Genomic DNA, 20,030 nt, shown 5'->3' on the forward strand with positions numbered 1-20,030 from the left:
GCATCCAATATGGGTGCTGGTTCGAGTCCTGGCTGCGCCACTTCCCATTCAGCTCTCTGCTATGGCCTGGGAAAGCAGTAGAAGATGGCCCCAATACTTGGGCCCCTGCACCCATGTAGGAGACCTGGAAGAATCTCCTGGCTCCTGGCTTTGGATTGGCCTAGCTCCAGCCATTGTGGCCATTTAGGGAGTGAACCAGTGGATGGAAGATCTCCCTGTCTCTCTCTCTATGTAACTCTGCCTTTCAAATAAGTAAATAAAAATATTTTTGGAAAAAATAAGATGAAGGATGGCATTAGATGGATGCAAGGAGGAGAGGCTGAGGCAGTGGACCAAGGAGGAGCCATATCAGTGGCCAGTTGTCCAAGGGTCTAGGCAGAGGTGCAGGGCCAGAAGTGGGCCTGTGGCAGTGGAAAGGAGAGGATGGCGGGAGAACAGAGATGACTTTTGAGTGGGTAGTGGCTCTCCAGGGACTGGGGTTACAGGCGGGGATGATTATGCAACCATTAGGCACTGGGCTTCTGAGATGGGCAGGCCCCATCTGCACTCCAGCCCAGGCCACTGGGCTCAGGCTGCAAGGCCCCAGGGAGTTCCATCCCAGGCCAGAGGCCTGCTGTCTCCAGGTCCTGCCCACCCCACCCACCTGCCCACCACCAGTGAGCACAGACACCGGCCCCACCAGCGGGGTCCAGGAGACCCTGGTGGCTCTGGAAGCCAGAGGCAGCTGCTGTCATTCCTGCCTTTACTGCCTGCCTTCAGGGATTGTATTGTCACTGCTTCAACACAGAGTCTGGGGTGATCATGTTGATTGGCCAAGCCTGGTCACATGCCCGGCCTTAGCTGGTGCAAGGGAGGCTGGGAGAGGGCGTATCTGGCAGGGGAAGCTGGTGTTCCTAATGAGTGGAAAATCCCCCCAAGCGGGAAGGGGTGTGGTTTCAACACAAACGGCAAATGTCTATCCTGCTGCTTCATGGGGATGTGGGTAAGAACGAAATGACTGAGTCCTTGTGAAAGTGCTTAGCACCACCTCCTATAAGGAAAATGTTCAGTAACCATTAGGCCTCCCCTCACGGAAGGGGTCTGATGTTCGCTCTCTGTGGATGGGCTGGCCACAGTAGGAGCTTCACATGGCCCGCTCACATTGCCCTCACACCTGCTCTCCCGCCTCGCCCTTTGCTTCCTAACCTGTCCATGGCCATGGCGTTTTCCAAGGGGCGGCCCCCTGCTGGTGCAGACGGCAAACTGTGGAAGGCGTCGGGGGCCCACAGGAGGCTGTGTGGGCTCAGGCAAGTCACCTCCCCTCTCCGTCGGGGTTTCCGCACTTGCAAAACGGGTACAGTAGCCTCAGCTGCCCGGCGTTTGCGGTGAGGGGCAGCTGAGAACTCGTGAGGAGCTGGTTTCACAACTGCAAGACGCCTGGAGCCCCGGAGCCGGTAAGGAAGGGGCTGATAAAGTCATTCGCTGACAGGACCCCACCCTGGATCCGCTTTTGTGGAGGGCCATGCACGTGGGGAAGTGGCCTTCCTGGCCCCTCCGTGGAAAACGCTGCGCTGCTGTCTCTGCGAACCGAGGCTATTTTTATGTGGTATAACTGCGATTAGGACAGGGCCTCTTCCTGAAAGGGAAGGGTGGGGAGTAGGCCTGAGTCATCAGAGGGGCGGTGAGGCCGCACAGGCTGACACAAGGCCGCGTGCGGAAAGCGGGCCTATCCACAAACCGACTACCGCCTTCTGCCTGCCTCAGGTAGAGGCGCCCGCGACGGGACGACTAGGCCAGTCATTGGTTACAGGGCCTGTCAATCATTGTCGTTCGTCCAATGAGTTGTGAGAGGGCCTCTGAAAAGTGCTAGACTAGTAGCTGGAAAAGGTGGGCGGTGCGCGCTTTCCGATCCGGGCGGGGTTGGCTAGGGGCGGAATTTAACTGTCAGGATTTGGGGCACTAGTCTGTGGTGGATGCTGTGCTTAGGGCCTTTAGTGTCCCATTTGACTGAATTTTTCTGACCCTCCTTGTAGACAGGATCTCCCGTCCTGCTTACCCAGAAGGCACTGGAGCCGGCTTTTGCGATGTGACTGACAGCCTCTGTGGGACGCCCGACTGGATTCGGTCCTGGGCCGAGGGAGCCAACGGGAAGAGTGAATCTGTGCTTACTAGGAGGGCAGAGAAAGGCTTCCAGAGAAGGCGCCCTCACAAGTGGGCGGGACTTGGCTCTCCTGAGGAGAAGGAAGGTCATGTGACATGTACCGCACGGGCGGGCCACTGAGTGCATGGCAGGCTTGGGGGGTGCCACCTAACCGCAGGTGGCTGGCAGGGCCGGGGTAGGGGCTTTGCATGCTGGGCTGAGCGGTTGGGGGTTTCTTTAGGGTCTTCAGAGCTGTGCGGGCCCTGGGCAACCTCGTGGAAGCACAGTCAAGGAGACAGCTCCAGGGGGGGAGGCAGGACTGGGGAGGAGAGCTGGGGGTGACCCATCAGGCCCAGAGGAAACCGGGTCAGCTTCCTGTCCCCGGAGTCTGAGCTGAGCCGGAGCTCGGAGTCCTCCTGCTCTAACCCACTTGGCCACCTTTGCACAACTTCCCAGCTCAACTGGAGCCCCAGTGAGAGACTCAAATGGGAAAGGGGCCCATGAGTCCCCTCGAGGGCCTTTTGGGGGGCCTCCAGCAAGTCTGCCTAGGTGAGCCTCAGTTTCCCCATCTGTCATAGGTACAGTGGACACAATGGTCTCTGAGGGGCCCTGAAGATTTAACATCAGCCTGTGCTGAGGGTGCCTGGGAAACAAATGGTTATAGTGGGTTCAGGCCTGAGGGGCCCCTCTATTCTACGGAGGGAGGGTGTTGGTGGGCATTCCCCTGAGGGACAAGGGTCCAAGCTCTTGGGCTATCTCTGCTGCTTTCACAGGCCATCAGCAGAGAGCTGGGTCAGAAGAGGAGCAGCTGGGACACAAACCGGCGTCCATATGGGATGCTGGCGCTACAGGTGGAGGCTTAGCCCACTACTGCATGGTGCCAGCCCCATGCTGCTTCTTTTGTAATTTGAGAGGCAAAGAGAGAGAGAGTAGAGAGACAGAGAGAAAGCGCACTCCCATGTGCTGTTCACTCCCCAATGCCTGTGATGGCCGGGCCTGGGCCTGGCTGACGCTGGGAACTCAGTCCAGGGCTTCCACATGGATGGCAGGGACCCAAGTACTTGAACCATCACCACGGCCTTCTGGGGTCTGCTTTAGCAGGGAGCTGGAGTCAGACGCCAGATGTGGTATTGAACCCAGGCACCGGAAGGTCTGGACTGCTAGGCTGGACCTTGCACGCGTTTTGTCAGCACAAAGAGCAGGATGTGGTCTTGGTGGCACCAAGGTTGCAGATGCCCCCAGATGCCCAGGCCCGGCCCCCTCAACGTGCACCCGGAGACCTGCCTTTCAGGTTAACGCTGGACGGGCCTTTTGGTTTCAGTTTCAGAGAGCAGAAAGGACCTACCTTTGCTTTTGCCTTGGCTCATGTGTGTGTGGATGAGAGCTGGCATCTGTGTACCCAGCATCATGGGGCCCTATTTCCCAAGTAGATCTCAGGATGTGTGGAGTCACCTGGATTTTTGTGACCTGTCTGGCTGTGTGATGGGTGCAACAATATGGGATTCTTGGGGGGACACTTGATATTCTCTGACCACACAGGGATGGAGTGTTGGGCTGGTTTTATAAATCCAGATTGTGTGGTCAGCCTTCTTTGTGACCTTTAGATTCAACGAGCCAGCTGTGTTTCGGGAACCCTGCTGCTGCCACCCCTCCCCGAGGGCTTCCTGGATCCTTTCAGCAGGGAGGGATGTGGCTCCTGGATTGCTGTAGCTCCCAGCTGCCCTGGAGGCGGAGCCTGTTTAATTCATGCCTTCCATGATGGGAGGAGTCTCTCTGACTGTGTCCACCCCGGCTTCTCCATCCTGCCCCCTCTAGGCTGACCCCCGCCTGTGCTGGCCTCACAGGGGCTCGGAAGCTTGGGGCAAGAACAGGGGGTCCGGGCTCCACCATTTCCCAGTGCCTGAGGCCTGGGACGAGCCCCATTTCCGAGTCTCGGTTTCTTCAGCTGTGAAGGGGATGATATAAACAGCTGACTTTTATTGAGCCTGCAGCCAGGCGCTGTGTTACGCATCCTGCGTGCAGTAATTTATTCAGAAAGTACTTATAAGGGGCTCCAATGCGCTAGACGCCAGGAGGTCAGAGGAGGACACTAGGCTTCAGGAAGTTAGGTGAGGAAGCCTTGGAGAAGCCAAGGTCACACGGAGGTGAGTGGCGGAGCTTGCATCTGCAGCCGTCGGTGCTGGCAGGACCCCAGCAGGCCTGTGGGGACAGACGGTGGGGGACCAGCACCAGCCAGCTCAGGGGAGGGCTCTGTGGCAGTGCTGTTATCCATGGGGGCCAGGCCTGGCTGCTCAGGAGCTTGGAACTTGAACTCGGGGTCCCGGGCGGCGAGAGTCCAGCCAGAGTGCCCCACACAGGATGCCAGGGGAGGAGGCTCTCCCAACCGGGGTTCTGGAAGATCAAGTCCAATAGGAGAGGTAGGGAGAGCTGATGGCCCAGGGAAGGGGCTGGGCTGCTCCTAAGCAGGCTCTTTCTTCGTGTGTAGCCTCAGATGCCCCCACAGAGGGCCGTAGCCCAAGAGGAAGCTGGTCACGGTCCCATCTGGCTGAACCACAGGGCTCAGGCACAAGGGCACGGGTCCGGGAGTGAAAGTGGGGCATTGCTGGGGCCGCCTCCGGGAATCAGGCATGGCCTCCCTTTCCAGTGCCCCCGAGGCTGAGACTACTCCCCACCCTGCCCAGCGAGCAGGAGGAGGCAGGCCGGGGAGGGGCTGCAACTTGCAGGACCCCTCCTGGCAGAGGTGGTAGGAGGTGGGCCTGCAGTCACATCCCTGAGCAGGTGCCCACGCCGCATCCAGGGGCCCACAGTCTGCTCCCAGCACAGCATCCAGAGTGAATGGTAATAACCCATCACCCAGGTGCTGTGGTGCAGCGGGTTAAAAGCCCCGGCCTCTGGCACTGGCATCCCATATGGGCGCTGGTTCAAGTTCCAGCTGCTCTATTTCCGATCCAGCTCCCTGCTCATGTGCCAGAGAAAGCAGCAGAGGATGGCCCAAGTCCTTGGGTCCCTGCACCTGTGTGGAAGACCTGGAAGAAGCTCCTGGCTCCTGGCCTTGGATTTACCCAGCTCTGGCCATTGCGGCCATTTGGGGAGTAAACTGGCAGATGACTATGTCTTTCAAATAAATAAAATAAATCTTTAAAAAAATCCCATCACTGGGTTCAAAGCCTTCAATTCCCTTCCCTCATCCCATTCACTTTACTGAGAGCAAAAGCCATGCCCCTACCTCCCAACACTCCTTTTCTTAGAGAATAGGATTTATTTTGAAAGAGAGATGCCAAGGATTCTTTTTAAAAATGTTTATTAATTTTACTTTTCATCTATTCGCAAGGCTGAGTGACAGAAACAAAGAGAGAGACAGAGGCCAGCACTGTGGCTCACTTGGCTAATCCTTCACCTGCGGCGCCAGCACCCCAGGTTCTAGTCCTGGTCGGGGCGCTGGATTCTGTCCCGGTTGCCCCTCTTCCAGGCCAGCTCTCTGCTGTGGCCCGGGAGTGCAGTGGAGGATGGCCCAAGTGCTTGGGCCCTGCACCCACATGGGAGACCAGGAGGAAGCACCTGGCTCCTGGCTTCGGATCGGGGCAGTGCTGGCCATAGCGGCCATTTTGGGGGGTGAACCAACAGAAGGAAGACCTTTCTCCCTGTCTCTCTCTCTCACTGTCTAATTCTGCCTGTCCAAAAAAAAAAAAAAAAAAAAAAAAAGAGAGAGAGAGAGACACACACACAGAGATCTCTCATCCCCTAGTTCACATCCCAAATGCCTGCAATATCCAGAGCTGGGCCAGGTAAAGCCAGGAGCCCAGAACCCATGTGGATCTCCCACGTGGGCAGCAGGGACACAAGCACTTGAGCCATCACCTGCTGCCCCCCAGGGTGCACAGTAGCAGGAAGCTGGATTGGAAGCCGAAGAGCCAGCATTGGAACCAGGCAGTCTGTGAGGGGATGTGGGTGCCCCAGTTGGTGACCTAACTGCTATGCCAAAAGCCTGCCCCTGCATATCTGTTTGATACTGCTTCCTTCTCTCCCCCTTCCTCTCCCTCACCCTGTACCTGCCACCCACGTGCTTTTTTGTAAAACAGATCTTGCACGCCCTCCCCCTCCAGGCCTTTGTACTGGCAGTTCCCTCTGCCCAGGACACGCTTCCCTTAGATACCTGCCGGCAGACTACCTTACTGCCTTCCAGCCTGCTCAAATGTCTGTCTCCTGGCATTCCAGCAGAATACAGCACTCCAATTAGGGTCATGCATGGACAGAGGTGTGCATGAGATGGAAGGAGACCCTGAGGGAGAATACCGTGCCCAGGCCCAGTGCAGGGGGGCGCCTGCACCACTCCCAGGCCTGGCATCTGGGGAGTGGGGACCAGGAAGGAGAGAACTGGGGGAGAGGCCCACTTGTTGGGAGCTGTGCCCCCACAGGGAGGGTGCCTTCTGTCCACCTCTGCTGACACCAGCCAGGGCCAGGATGCATCGTTTCCCAGCACGGCCGATCCTCCCACACTACCCTCCCTGCCCCCAAGTCCTCCCTTGCCCTGTGTAGTCCCATAACTTAGCTCCTAGCATATCTGCCTACTCTTCATGGTTATTTCTATTGTCTGCAAACACCAGGAGTGCAGGGATTTTTCATCCTTTTTATCCTCTCCTGTATCCCAAGTGCTTAGAACACAGGCACTCAAGAAAAAAATCGTTAAATGAATGTCCACTCAGCCTCCCCAGGTACCGACGCTGCGGCCTGGGGCTCTTGGAGTGGGGACAGGACAGCAGAGCCCTGGCTGGGCGGGGAGCGGCCTCCCAGACCCCGTGGTTCCTGCAGCAGGTCCCCCCCTCTGCCCAGGGCTGTGACTGTGAGACCCGCAGGAATGCACTTGGCAAAGGCCTCACTGTGCTTGATCTCTCACACAAGGCCCGGCTCTGTGAAATCTCCTACCTTGTGAATCGGCTCTTTGAGGGCGCCCAAGGAACACTTTCCTCAAGGAGTCTTGGACCTGCCCTGCAACAGGAGGCCCAGGAGCTGCAGGCCAAGGGGGCGGGGGCTGTGTTTCAGGCCTCCCGGGTCACCTTGGGTTCCCAGGGAACCTGCCTGCCTCCAGTGCTGCCCTTGGAGCACTCTTGGGCTCCTTCCTCGACAGGAAGCCTCTCTGAGATGGCTCTGCGCCCCCCACCTCCAGTCCCCACTAAACCTCCGTGTCCTGTGGGAGGGCAGCAGTGTGAGACCCAGCCTCAGCCTCCGGTTGTCAGCGCGTGCACTTTCTCCAAGGCATCAACAGCAGTTTCAGTCAAAACACCAAGAGGAAGTGGGGAGACAGCTTTGGGAAATGGTACTAAACTTCATCTGGAAAAATCAGTACTTGAGACTGGCAGGAAAATTATGAAAAAAGAAAGCAACATTCTACACCAAACCCGAATATCTTAAAGACTGATCATTTGAACATATAAAAAGTAAAAAACCTGAATTGAGAAAATGTTAAGACAAACAAGCAAACAAACAAAAAAGCCAAAAGGCCACACAATGCAGAAAAGTATTTACAATGTAATGTGAGATAAACGGCTAATCTTAACACACACATTTGACAGAACAGTATGGGGAAAAAGGAAAAGTAAATTTAAAAATGGGCAAAGTGTATAAACAGAGAACTTACAAGGAAAGGAAATTTAGAAATGGACAGTATATACATGAAAAGATGTTCTCCATTCGTAATTAAAGAAATATGCAATAAAATAGCAATGAATTACTATTTTATTTTTTTTAAAGATTTATTTATTTATTTGAAAGTCAGAGTTACATAGAGAGAAGAGGCAGAAGAGAGAGAAAGAAATCTTCCATCCGCTGGTTCACTCCCCAATTGGCCACAATGGCCAGAAGTACGCCAATCCAAAGCCAGGAGCCAGGAGCTTCCTCCGGGTCTCCCATGCGGGTGCAGGGGCCCAAGGACTTGGGCCATCTTCTACTGCTTTCCAGGCTATAGCAGAGAGCTGGATTGGAAGAGGAGCAGCCAGGACTAGAACCGGTGCCCATATGGGATGCTGGCACTTCAGGCCAAGGCTGCCATAGCGCCAGCCCCTGAATTACTATTTTCAATTACCAGATTGACACCATTTAAACTGTTTTACAGTGCACAGTGTTGGTGAGAGTGTGGGGAAACACAGGATGTTGGTCCATTTGGAAATAGCTACTGTGATGAAGTACAGGTAACCACAACTTCTTCGATATGTTTTCCGTGGACAGGTGAGATCTATGTCTCTTTCCTGTATCATAAGTTCCATAACTAATAAAATACAGCAAAAATCACAGTGCTCCTGTTCCAAGTGTGACCTTAACTTGCCCAGTTGGTTCCCCTTCTTGCCTCCTGGTTATCTACATTGTGTTATATGGCATTCTTATGCTGTAAGAAGCCCTGGAGGATATGGATATGTGGAGGCAGAGGGCAAGGAGCAGGGAGGTCCAGTCGTGTGAATGATGGAGACCCCTAGAAAGAGAATCAGAGATGAACCATCCAGCTGAGCCCTTCCCCAAATCCTGATGCACAGAACTGTGAACAAGATAAAAAGGTTGTTTTAACACAATAGTTTGGGGTAGTCTGTTGTATAGCAACAGGTATCTGGCACAGCTATCCAAACTTTCACCCAGCAGTTGCACTTCTATCAATCTAATCTGCTGAGATATTTGCAAATGCACAGAAACAACCCAGCAAAGAAGCTGACTGCAGCATTGTCTGTAATAGCACAGACTGGAAATCATCTGTATGTCTATCAGGGGAAATGAATGAAAGAATTCTAGTAAATCCAGTTACTGATGGGTGTGCCTGCCAACATTCTGAGAGAAGGACAGTTCTTCCACTCAAGGTCCTGTGAGCCTGGGGAGTGTGGCAGAGTGGTTCATGAGCAGACTCTGCCACTTACAATCTCTGTGACTTTGGGAAAATTGTTTAACTTCCTCTTTTGTAAAATGGGGGTGGTAAAATCAGAGCGTCCGCTTCAGAGGGCTGTGGTGAGAAATAAATACGTGGACATTATGATGTATTGAGAGATGTCTGTGCTGTGCTGTGTATATTTGGAAGATGTAGAGAGCTCTGAATTTTAAATTAGGTCAGACCAGGCTTTTGTATCTTTTTTTTTTTTTTTTTAAAGATTTTACTTATTCATTTGAAAGGTAGAGTAACAGAGAGAGGGAGAGACAGAGAGAAAAAGAGATCTTCCATCTGTTGGTTCACTCCCCAAATGCCTGCCAACAGCAGGGACTAGGCCAGGACAAAGCTGAGAACTAGGAATTGCATCTGGGTCTCCCACCTGGGTAGCAGGGACCCAAGTACTCGGGCCACCATCTGCTGTCTCCCAGAGGCATTAGCAGGGAGCTGGATCAGAAGCGTGGAGTGTCTGGGACTCATACCAGCACTCCAGTACGGGATACCATAGCTTGCCGTGCCACAAGGCACAGCCCACTTTTAAAGGGATTGCAAAGCAGAGTACAGGCAGACTTTCACCATCGGACAGGGAAGGGAGACAGACATATAAAGGCTTGAAGGCAGATGGATTCCCGCATTCCTGTTCTGACTCTCGCTGTCTCCTGTCAGCACACATGGACCCACCCGCTGGTTCCCTTTAAGCAACTGCTCAGCATTGCACAGTGAGACCCCACCACATTTCTTTCCCTGTCCCCTAGCGAGGGACTCGGGCTATTTCCAGTTCTTACAGTTGCACATTTATCTTTGCTAAGTTCCTGCAGTGTCGATTCTTAGAAATGGGGATGTTGGCATTAAGGGTACTTACATTTTGAGAGCTATCCTCCAAGTGTTTCAAAATCTGGTCCCATCTCCTCCCCCACCCCCCACGGCTGTTTGTTTTCATAATTTTGCTGTCTCTTTTTGTGGGTTTACTTTTTTAGATGAACTTTACTGTCTTGCCAAGTCTTATCACCCAGGCTGTGGGTTTGAATGAATACACAGATGAGTCAGCCGCCATGTCTGTCTTGAAAGGTCATATGCTAGCTGGGATTGGGGTGGGGATAGGGCTGGGGGCGGACGGGGGAGGGGAGGGCCAGGAGGCAGGGGTAATAACAGCTACAAAACAAATCTTAAAGCCAGGGCCAGCACCAAAGACTGGACCACCCACTGGGAGGGCCCAGCACAGAGCTGCCTGTGGGGTTTGCAGCAATCCAGGGAGGCTTCCCCGGAGGAGGTTTCCTGGGCACTTCCTGGAACAGTGACTCACTGAATTCTCACAGCGGCCGTGTGATTATCTCCACTTTCCAGACGAGGCCTTGCCCAGCTCCAGCCTCTCAGCTCCCAACCCCTCTTTCCCTTTCTGTCCTTGCTTCCACGGAGTCATCCCTCGCCCTAGCCTCTTGCACCGGCTGGGCTGGCTAAGCCCTGGGCCGTGGGCACCAACCGAGGACCCTGCACGGGGCTGTGTCAACTTCTTACAGAGGGACACTGGGCTTTTGTGGCAGGCTGGACCCTACCCAGCTCTGGAATCCAGATCACAGAAGCTGCCTCTCCCGGGCCCTGGGGCCTCCAGTAAACACCTCTCCCCACCTGCCTGCCTTTCCAAGTTCATTTGGGTTAAGCATTGCGCCCTGCCTGCAGCTTAATTCCCAAGCTTCCCGAGTGAATGAAGTTATTCTCTCCTCTCATTAGCAAGGCCTGGGCTCCCTGGGAGGCCCAGGAGAAGGGGGGAGAGGGGCAGTGGATTAAATTGGCACTGAATCCCACATTCACTAACATCCTGGCCGCCGCGCCTCTTCCTCCCTCCCACTGCTCCCACCAGGTCCAAGTCAAGTCCTCTCACCAGCAATCCGGGGGGGAAAAGTCTCAGAAAACTGCACAGCAGGAAGCCCGGCTGGGAGGAGCCGGCTTCCAGACTCAGAGCGGGAGGGTACCCACATCTTCTTGCGGATCCACCTCCTTCACCGGCAGGTCCAGTCCACCTAGGCTTCGACCTCAGCGTTATCCCACAGCCTCTCTTCCACGCGTAACCCTGGCGGCGTCACTGTCGCGCTCGTCGTGGGAACAGATCCTGTGTGCGCACACCTCAGGGAATTACGGTAACACGGACAGCGGCTCCGGTCTGGCTCCAGCTCCCCCGCGTGTCGACAGCAAGAATTGCAGAGGGCTCCGCCCACTCCCGCCGGGATGGGGCAGAGGCTCCGCGCGCCGAGGCACCCCGCGCGAGAATCGGGATGTGCCAGTGGCCTGGCCCTGTGGCCAGCCTGAGGGACGTCCTCCGTTCTCGCGTCTCTCTTGTGGCTGCAGCCCTGCCCAGGATCCAGCTCGCGGGGCAGCGTCCTGGGGACCGCAGAGCTCACTTTCGGCAAGCGTCACACTGGAACCGCATGTAACTCTCCAGTGGTGTCCCTGGGCGAGGCATTAACCTCTCTGAGCCTTGCTTCACTCCTTTGTAAGATGGAGCCTCCATCTGCTAGCATTTGCCTGGCTATCAAGATGACTGAAAGGAATGGCACAGGCGGCAGATGCACAGCAGTAGGATACCAGCCATCACCCACTGTGCGCTGGGCCTGGCTGGGCACTCGAAGTAACCCTGCAGAAAAGTACCGTCCATGGGTACAAGAACTTGAGGGTCAGAGAGAGCCAGTGATTTGCACACGGCCACGGCAGCTGGAGTGGCAGAGCTCGGACTGGACCCAGGAAGACAGGAATTCATAAGGGCTCTGTGGGGTCCAAGGTCTGTGAACTTAAGGGGTGCCTCTTTGGGGTCTCATGGATTCTTCATTCCTTTTGGGGTAATGCTTGAGCGGGCAGGGGACCTGCAAGACCACCCTGGCTTATTCCTTGTGGAGAGAAGGGGAGGGACCTGTTGGGCCACACAGTTGGTCAGTGAGGACCTGGTCTGGAGCCCTGTGCTCATCTAAACCTCCCTGCCTTGGAGAGAGCAACTCTTTTCTTTTTTTTTTTTATTTTTATTTTTTTGACAGGCAGAGTGGACAGTGAGAGAGAGAGACAGAGAGAAAGGTCTTCCTATGCCGTTGGTTCACTCTCCAATGGCCGCCGCGGCAGGCACGCTGCGGCCGGCACACCGCGCTGATCCGATGGCAGGAGCCAGGTACTTCTCCTGGTCTCCCATGGGGTGCAGGGCCCAAGAACTTAGGCCATCCTCCACTGCACTCCCTGGCCACAGCAGAGAGCTGGCCTGGAAGAGGGGCAACCGGGACAGAATCCGGCACCCGACCGGGACTAGAACCCCATGTGCTGGCGCCACAGGCAGAGGATTAGCCTATTGAGCTATGGCGGCGCCGGCCAATTCTTTTCTTTTTAAAATACTTTATGTATTTATTTGAGAGGTAGAGTTACAGACAGTGAGAGGGAGAGACCAAGAGAAAGGTCTTCCCTCTGCTGGTTCACTCCCCAAATGGCCGCAATGGCTGGAGCTGTGCCAATCTGAAGCCAGAAGCCAGGAGTTTCTTCCGGGTCTCCCACGTGGGTGCAGGGGCCCAAGGACTTGGGCCGTCTTCTACTGCTTTCCCAGGCCATAGCAGAGAGCTGGATTGGAAGAGGAGCAGCCCATATGGGATGCCGACGCTGCAGATGGAGGATTAACCTTCTGCGCCACAGCAGCGGCCCCATGAGAGAGCAGTTCTTGGGATTGGTTGGGGGAACCCTCCTCCACACACAAACTGCCCATTTCAGCAGGGGCTCCCCGCTGGCTGCTCCTGACCTCATTTGGCTGGGAGCTTCTGCCACAGTTCCTCCCCCAGGCACCCCAGGTCAGCTCCCCCTGGCACAACAGATGCTATCCACAGAGAGCCCGCGCAGCTCTGATTTCCAAGTGCAGGTGCCAGCCCAGCAAGCATTTGACCTGTGTCTCTTGTATATGTGTGTGCACATCTTTTATGTGCTGTTAGAAAAGCGCTAGCATAATGCATAGCGAATGGCATCTTTGGGTAGATGATTTGTGGTTCTTTTTCTCTGTCTGTATTTTACAATTCCTTTGGTAGTGCCCATTATTGGTAAGATAAGAAATATAAAGTTGTTCTAAGATTCTCTTAAGAAAAAAGGAAACAATCCTAAAGAAAAATGTGCTAGAGATAAGAACAGATTATTATCAGAAGAAAAAAAAAAAGAACTGGCTTTGCTTGTAATGATAGAGATGCAGATGAAAATAACCCCGAGTTCCTATTTCTCACCTATCAGCCTGGCAGAAATCCCAGCTGCCCAGCGGGCTGTGCTGGGAAAGCCGTGGTGAGCCAGGTGCTGGCAGACACTGCGGATGGGCAAGCAAGGTAGTGTAGGCCCTCGGCAGGGGGATTCGAAGTGGCTGGCAAAGTTACTCCTGCACTTATCCCACGGCCCAGCAATCCCACTCTGAAGACTTCATCCCAGAAATGCGCCAGTGAAACCATCAAGGGGACACGCCTGAAGCTATTCACGGCTGCTCTCTCTAGGCTCTATCCATCGTAGCAGCCAAAGACGGGCAACAGGCAGGTGTGCGTCCACAAGCAGCGGCTGAATGGGCTGCACCATGAGGGGCTCCCAGGAGGAGGTAACAGGATGGTGGCGCGGGGGGCGGGGCAGGGCTTAATCTAGCGTTAAGACCCCCCTTCCCATCACAATACCTGGGTTCCAGCTCCAGCTCCCTGCTAATGTGGACCCTGGAAGTCCACCGTGATGGCTCAAGTAGATGCGTTCCTGCCACCCATGTGGGCCACCTGGCAGCCCTGGCCGCCATGGTGGATGTTCAGGGGAGTGAACAAATGAATGGGTGCGTTCTCCGTGTCTCTCACTGATTTTCAGATAAATAAATTGAGAGAGAGAGAGAGAGGGAGAGAGAGAGAGGGAGGGAGACATCACTGTGTGACAGGACAAGGCGAGTGATGAGGACGCAGAGAGAGAAGATGAGGGACTGTCCAGCTCAAGTCCTTAGGGCCCTGCCACCCACCTGGGAGACCCAGATGGAGTTCCAGGCACCTGGCCTAGCCTTGCTGTTGCTGGCATCTGGGGAGTAAACCAGCAGATGGAAGATCTCTGTTTTTTTCTGTCTCTATACCTTTAAAATAAATAAATAACTTTTAAAAAGATTTATTTATTTATTTGAAAGGCAGAGTTACAGAGGGAGAGGGAAGGATAGAGATCTTGCATCCACTGGTTCACTCCCCAGATGACCCTAATGGGCCAGGGCTGAGCCAGCTCAAAGCCAGGAGCCAGGAGCTTCATCCGGGTCTCCCATGAGGTCCAGGGACCCAAACATTTGGGCCATCCTCTGCTGCTTTCCTAGGTGCATGAGCAGGGAGCTGGATCAGAAGTGGAGCAGCCGAGACTGAAACTTTGGGATGCCGGCATCAAAAGGCAGTGGCTTTACCTGCTCTGCCACAGCGCTGGCCCTCACAAAGAAAGGGTCAGCAATCACAATTTGCAAGGTTATTTTGTCAGTCAAGATTCAGTGAGCAACAGAATCACTCTGAGATTTTAGGTTAGGAGATTCCTTCTAATAACCCACATTACTTGGTTGCAAGAAGTTGCTGGGGGGCCAGCACTGTAAAGCCGCTGCCTGCAGTGTCGGCATCCCATATGGGCGCTGGTTCGAGTCCTGGCTCCACTTCCTGTCCAGCTCTCTGCTATGGCCTGGGAAAGCAGTAGAAGATGGCCCAAATCCTTCGGCCCCTGCACCCATGAGGGAGACCTGGAATTAGCTCCAGGCTCCTGGCTTCGGATCAGCGCAGCTCCGGCTGCTGTGGCCAATTGGGGAGTGAACCATTGGATGGAAGACCTCTCTCTCTCTCTCCCTCTCTGTGTAACTCTTTCAAGTAAATAAATAAATAAATATTTAAAAAAAAAAAAAAAAGAAGTAGCCAGGAAGAGGGAGGCTGGGAGTGGGTTCTGGATCAGAGAAAGAGTCCTGGCCAGTCCTCTGACAAACCAAGTCTTCCAGCTGCTGAAACAGACCCACGAGGATAAGCTCGCCTGAGTCTGTGGGGGACGAAGCTGGTGCCCGGGGCTTGGTGGCCTGGGAGCTTGCTGAGGAGCGGGTTCACTGGTTGGAAAGGAAGCTGGCTGTGGAGTGGATGAGAGCGAGAATGGGCGAGCCTACTCGGCTGACGCAGAGAGGCGTCAGAGACCTCCAATTGAAACATGTAAATATTTTAAAATTATAGAAAAAAATGAGCATTTAAAATGTCTAAAAAGCAAAAGAAAGGGGCCAGCGCTGTGGCACAGTGAGTTAATGCCCTGGCCTGAAGCATCCCATATGGGCGCTGGTTCAAGACCTAGCTGCTCCACTTCCAATCCAGCTCTCTGCTATGCCTGGGAAAGCAGTAGAAGATGGCCCAAGTCCTTGGGCCTCTGCACCCATGTGGGAGACCGGAATAAGCTCCTGGCTCCTGCTTCGGATCAGCACAGCTCTGGCCATTGTGGCCATCTGGGGAGTGAACCATCAGGTGGAAGACCTCTCTTTCTCTCTCTCTCTCTCTGCCTCTCCTCTCTCTGTGTAACTCTGACTTTCAAATAAATAAATAAATCTTTAAAAAATAAATAAAAAGCAAAAGAAAACGAAACAAGTAAACCCCGCGTGTCGAGTTGGTGGCATAACTGTTAGGTGGGACGTTAGAAATGAGCCTGTGTGGGGAGCGGGGCCTAAGGGAAGCACAGCCTCTGCAGGAGCTCACCTTGGGAGCAGCCCGGCAGGTTACACTGCGAAGTCCTGCCCAGACCCCGACAACTTCACAGGCGGCCTCAGCCTTCCCCCCGCGAGAGCTCCCCAGGAGAACCCTCTGCTCAGCACCAGTGGTCACCCAGCCTCACCACTGGGCAGCACAGCCGTCCCGGCCCACCCACGGAAGGCACCCTGGGGGGAGCTCCTGGGCCCGGTGCCAGGTGGGCTCCCCAGTCTGACAGCACTGAGTAGTGACACCTAGGGAGGAGTTTCGCCTGTTCACACTCAGCAAACCTCTGTCCTGGAGGGGGAGGAGAAGGAGGAGGAGGAGAAGGAGGAGGAGGAGGAGGAGGAGGAGGCAAGGAAGGAGAAACATTAGGAGAACCCGACCCCTTTCCCTTAGAAGCCCTGGTCTGAATACAGACTGTGTGCTCAGCTCTCAGCTCTCTGCTGAGCCGCCCGCCTGGCCTGCCAGGTGCATTCTCTCCATTACACCATGCAGCCTTGCTTTCCCCAGTCCAAGTGACTGTCACTCTCTCCCAGATTCTGTCTCATATGTTCTGACAGATGCCCCACCCCATTAACCCTTGCTATCTTGTTTACCATTACTCTCGGTCTCACATCTGAATTCTTTCTTGCACAAAGACAAGAACCTATCCCACCCATCGCAGCTAACAGAACCACAGTGAGAGGAACCGTTCTAAGTGACTCTAGACCCCTGGTGGGTGTATCCATGTAGCAAGAAAAACTTTAAAAATACTTAACCTGTTTTCAAGAATGGAGTCGCATGCTATGTTGGAATTGTTGTTCCGAGACTGCTATGAGTATATTATGGAGTGCAGTGAATGAGAGATTCTGTTGAAATCACTGAGATGTGAGATTTCCAACATGGGAGGAAGAACATGTCATTTTGATGACAATAGGTAAAATCTTGTCTTGAATTTGAGTTGATATTCATGTGGGTTTTATCAGAACACAAACCAATGAGCAAGCGTGTCCTAGCTGGAGCTGCTGAGAGGCCCAAGGGAGAAAACCAACTCAGTAGCGGTGATCACCCCTAGCACTCAGATTGTGGTCTCTACATATCACTTCCCACTAAAAGGATCCAGGACTCTGGGGAGACGTGGTTGCTTTTGGGTGTGGTGCTGGAAAGTGCCGGAAGAATCTAGAACATGTCATTGTAGCAGGAGCTGGGAAGCCATGAAAAACTACAGTGGTTCAGCAGGCAACTTGGCTAGAGGTGCACAACTGAAGCGTCTGTAAGAGAAATACCACCAATGGAGCATACACACAGAATGTAGTAAAGTCCCTAGTTTATAATGACAGTAAAACAAAACAGAGCAAAATACCACATTGAACACATCACAGAATGCTCGGAAACCATCTCATTGTTCTGAAAACTGGTAAAAAAAAAAAAAAAGACTGTAAAAGGAACCATGACTCCCTCCCCCACAGGAGTCATCAAGTCATTCATGAGAGGAAGCTCCACTTCATATGAGGATGTCTGCTTACGAGTGCACAAGGAATGACGGGAAAAAGACACCCCCCGTTTTCAAGCCTTGGTTTAGTAAGCGGAGTGCTGACGTCACACAAAGGGAGCTGAGATGTTGGGCATCTTCTGGTGCAAATCAGTGCCACTTCCGTGAAACCACCAGCCAAGCCCATTGACCAGTCAATCCGCCAGTGTATAAGAAACGCCGGGGGCAGGCCAGGCATCTGGCACCACAGTCAGGACACTGCTTGGGATGCCCACATCCACCCTGACCCGCCTGGGCTCCAAATCCAGCCTCCTCCCGGTGCGAAGTCACTCGGCTCCCTGACACTCACATGGAATACTCAGATTGAGTTCTAGGCTCCTGCCTTTGGCTTGGTCCAGCCCTGGCGGTTGCAGGCAGGATGGGAGCTCTCTCTCTGTCTGTCTTTCAAATTGAAAGAGAGTAAAAGGGAGAGGGAGAGGGAGAGGGAGAGGGAGAGGGAGAGGGAGAGGGAGAGGGAGAGGGAGAGGGGGAGGGAGAGGGAGAGGGAGGGAAGGAGGGAGGGAGGGAGAGAGAAGAATGTTAAATGACACCATGGGAAATTGATCAGTAAAATCTAGATCTCTAGATTGTGGGATTCTCTACAGGACAAATGAACCAGTATCTTCAGCACATACACTGCAGAGCAGTAGGGGTATGAAACTTATAAATTAAGGAAGAATTTAGAAATAATTAACCAATTTTAATACATAGAACTTACTGGGTTTCTAATTAGAAAAACTTGTATTGCACACACATCATATATATATATATACACGCACTATACGTGTGTGTGTGTGTGTGTGTGTGTGCGACAGTTGGGGAAAGTTGAACACTGGGAATTTGATCATATTAAGGAATTATTGTTGATTTTTAAGTATAAAAATGCTACTGCTGGGGCTGGCGGTGTGGTATAGTGGGTTAAGCTTCTGCCCCTGACGCCAGCATCCCATATGGGCACCAGTTCAAGTCCTGGCTCCTCCACTTCTGATCCAGCTCCCTGCCAATAATGCACCTAGGAAACCAGTGGAAGATGGCCACCCACGTGGGAGAGCTGGAGGAAACTTCTAGCTCCTTGGCTTTGGCCCAGCCCCAGCTATTGTGGCTGTCTGGGGAGTGAACCAACAGATAGAAATTCTGTCTGTCTGTCTCTCCCTCTCTCTGTATAACTCTGGCTTTCAACTAAATAAGTAAATCTTTTTAAAAAATGGTACTGTGGTTATATTTTTAAAATATTTTTATAGAAGGCCGGCGCCGCGGCTCACTAGGCTAATCCTCCGCCTTGCGGCGCCGGCACACCGGGTTCTAGTCCCGGTCAGGGCGCCGGATTCTGTCCCGGTTGCCCCTCTTCCAGGCCAGCTCTCTGCTGTGGCCCGGGAGTGCAGTGGAGGATGGCCCAGGTGCTTGGGCCCTGCACCCCGTGGGAGACCAGGAAAAGCACCTGGCTCCTGGCTCCTGCCATCGGATCAGCGCGGTGCGCCGGCCGCAGTGCGCCGGCCGCGGCAGCCATTGGAGGGTGAACCAACGGCAAAGGAAGACCTTTCTCTCTGTCTCTCTCTCTCACTGTCCACTCTGCCTATCAAAAAAAAAAATATATATTTTTATAGAAATACGCAGATAAAATTATGTTTATGCAATTTCTTCAAATTGATTCAGGAAGAGGCGAAGGAAGAAATAGTCATGGACTGCCAACAGCTGAGTCTGGATACTGAGCACCTGGGGTCCTGGTGTTTATTCTAGTTCTAGTATTCGCTCTACCTTTGTCTATATTGGAAATTTCCCGTAATAAGAATTTTGTTTTTGACAGGCAGAGTTAGTGAGAGAGAGAAAGAGAGACAGAGAGAAAGGTCTTCCTTCTGTTGGTTCACTCCCCAAGTGGCCACTATTGCCAGCACTGCCCTGATCCAAAGCCAGGAGCCAGGTGCTTCTCCTGGTCTCGCATGTGGGTGCAGGACCCAAGCACTTGGGCCATCCTCCACTGCCTTCCCGGGCCACAGCAGAGAGCTGGCCTGGAAGAGGGGCAACTGGGACAGAATCCGGCGCCCCGACCGGGACTAGAACCCGGTGTGCCGGCGCCGCAAGGCAGAGGATTAGCCTAGTGAGCTGCAGCGCTGGCCCCATAATAAGAAATTTAAGAACAAGGCTCTCTAAGAGAAATCAAATGTGGCAAAATACTAATAAATGCGTTGCAAGCCTTTCACCTTTCTGTACGTCTGGAAGTTTTCAAAATGAAGCTTCAGGGAAGGAAATCTCTCTTGGTCTCTCTGCCTGGGCCGGGGGCTTCCCAGCCCAGACCTAAGGCTTCCAGGGAGGGGTCTTGTGGTCAGGGGGCCTCACAAGGAGCATCCCCAAAGCCAGCAGGGGCAGAGCCAGCAATGAAGCCTGGAACCTCAAACCTACCCTGCCGGGGCTTCCCCTAACTTGGGGAGTCGGGGCCATGGACCCCTGGCTCTCCCTCCTGCCCTTCCCCCTTCATCACCCCATGGAGGAGGTGATGAAGCAGCAGCCCTGCGCTCTGCTGTCCCAGGACCACAGGCGTCAGGGTGGCAGCCGGGCTGCTGTACCTGCCAACTGCTCCCTGGCTCCTCTGCGCCCACCCATCAGGCGGCTAGGGCTTGGAGAGTGACCAGCCATCTGCTGTCAGAGCCCCGTCCACCTGCCAGTCACTTCTGGAAATTCAGACCACCTGGGCAAGCACTCTGGTCCCACCGCTCAGCAGTGTGAAGCAGGGAGAGCTACCGACCCTCTCTGGGCTGTGCCTCCTCCTCACAAAGTGGTGACCACAGTGTCCATTTCATAGGG

The 20,030-nt window shown here is 53.8% G+C and overlaps 2 long non-coding RNA genes across 3 annotated transcripts; one reads left to right on the forward strand and one right to left on the reverse strand.

Moving 5' to 3' along the window:
* The first annotated feature begins 797 nt into the window (after nucleotides 1-797).
* Nucleotides 798-8,403, forward strand: LOC149123152 (uncharacterized). The gene is made up of 2 exons (XR_016218260.1): nucleotides 798-1,433; nucleotides 2,013-8,403. It is a non-coding gene; the product is annotated as an uncharacterized LOC149123152 (long non-coding RNA).
* LOC138844553 (uncharacterized) lies at nucleotides 7,851-15,997 on the reverse strand. 2 transcript variants are annotated; one of them, XR_011380485.2, is made up of 2 exons: nucleotides 10,900-15,997; nucleotides 7,851-8,088 (listed from the first exon to the last, which is right to left on the reverse strand). It is a non-coding gene; the product is annotated as an uncharacterized LOC138844553 (long non-coding RNA). The 2 variants fall into 2 exon arrangements; XR_016218259.1 differs by having other exon boundaries at nucleotides 7,851-8,582.
* Between the last annotated feature and the right edge of the window lie 4,033 nt (nucleotides 15,998-20,030).

This window comes from Oryctolagus cuniculus, chromosome 12 (assembly GCF_051225735.1).
Source record: "Oryctolagus cuniculus isolate XC-2025 breed Fujian yellow rabbit chromosome 12, ASM5122573v1, whole genome shotgun sequence".
Classification (NCBI taxonomy): Eukaryota; Metazoa; Chordata; class Mammalia; order Lagomorpha; family Leporidae; genus Oryctolagus; species Oryctolagus cuniculus.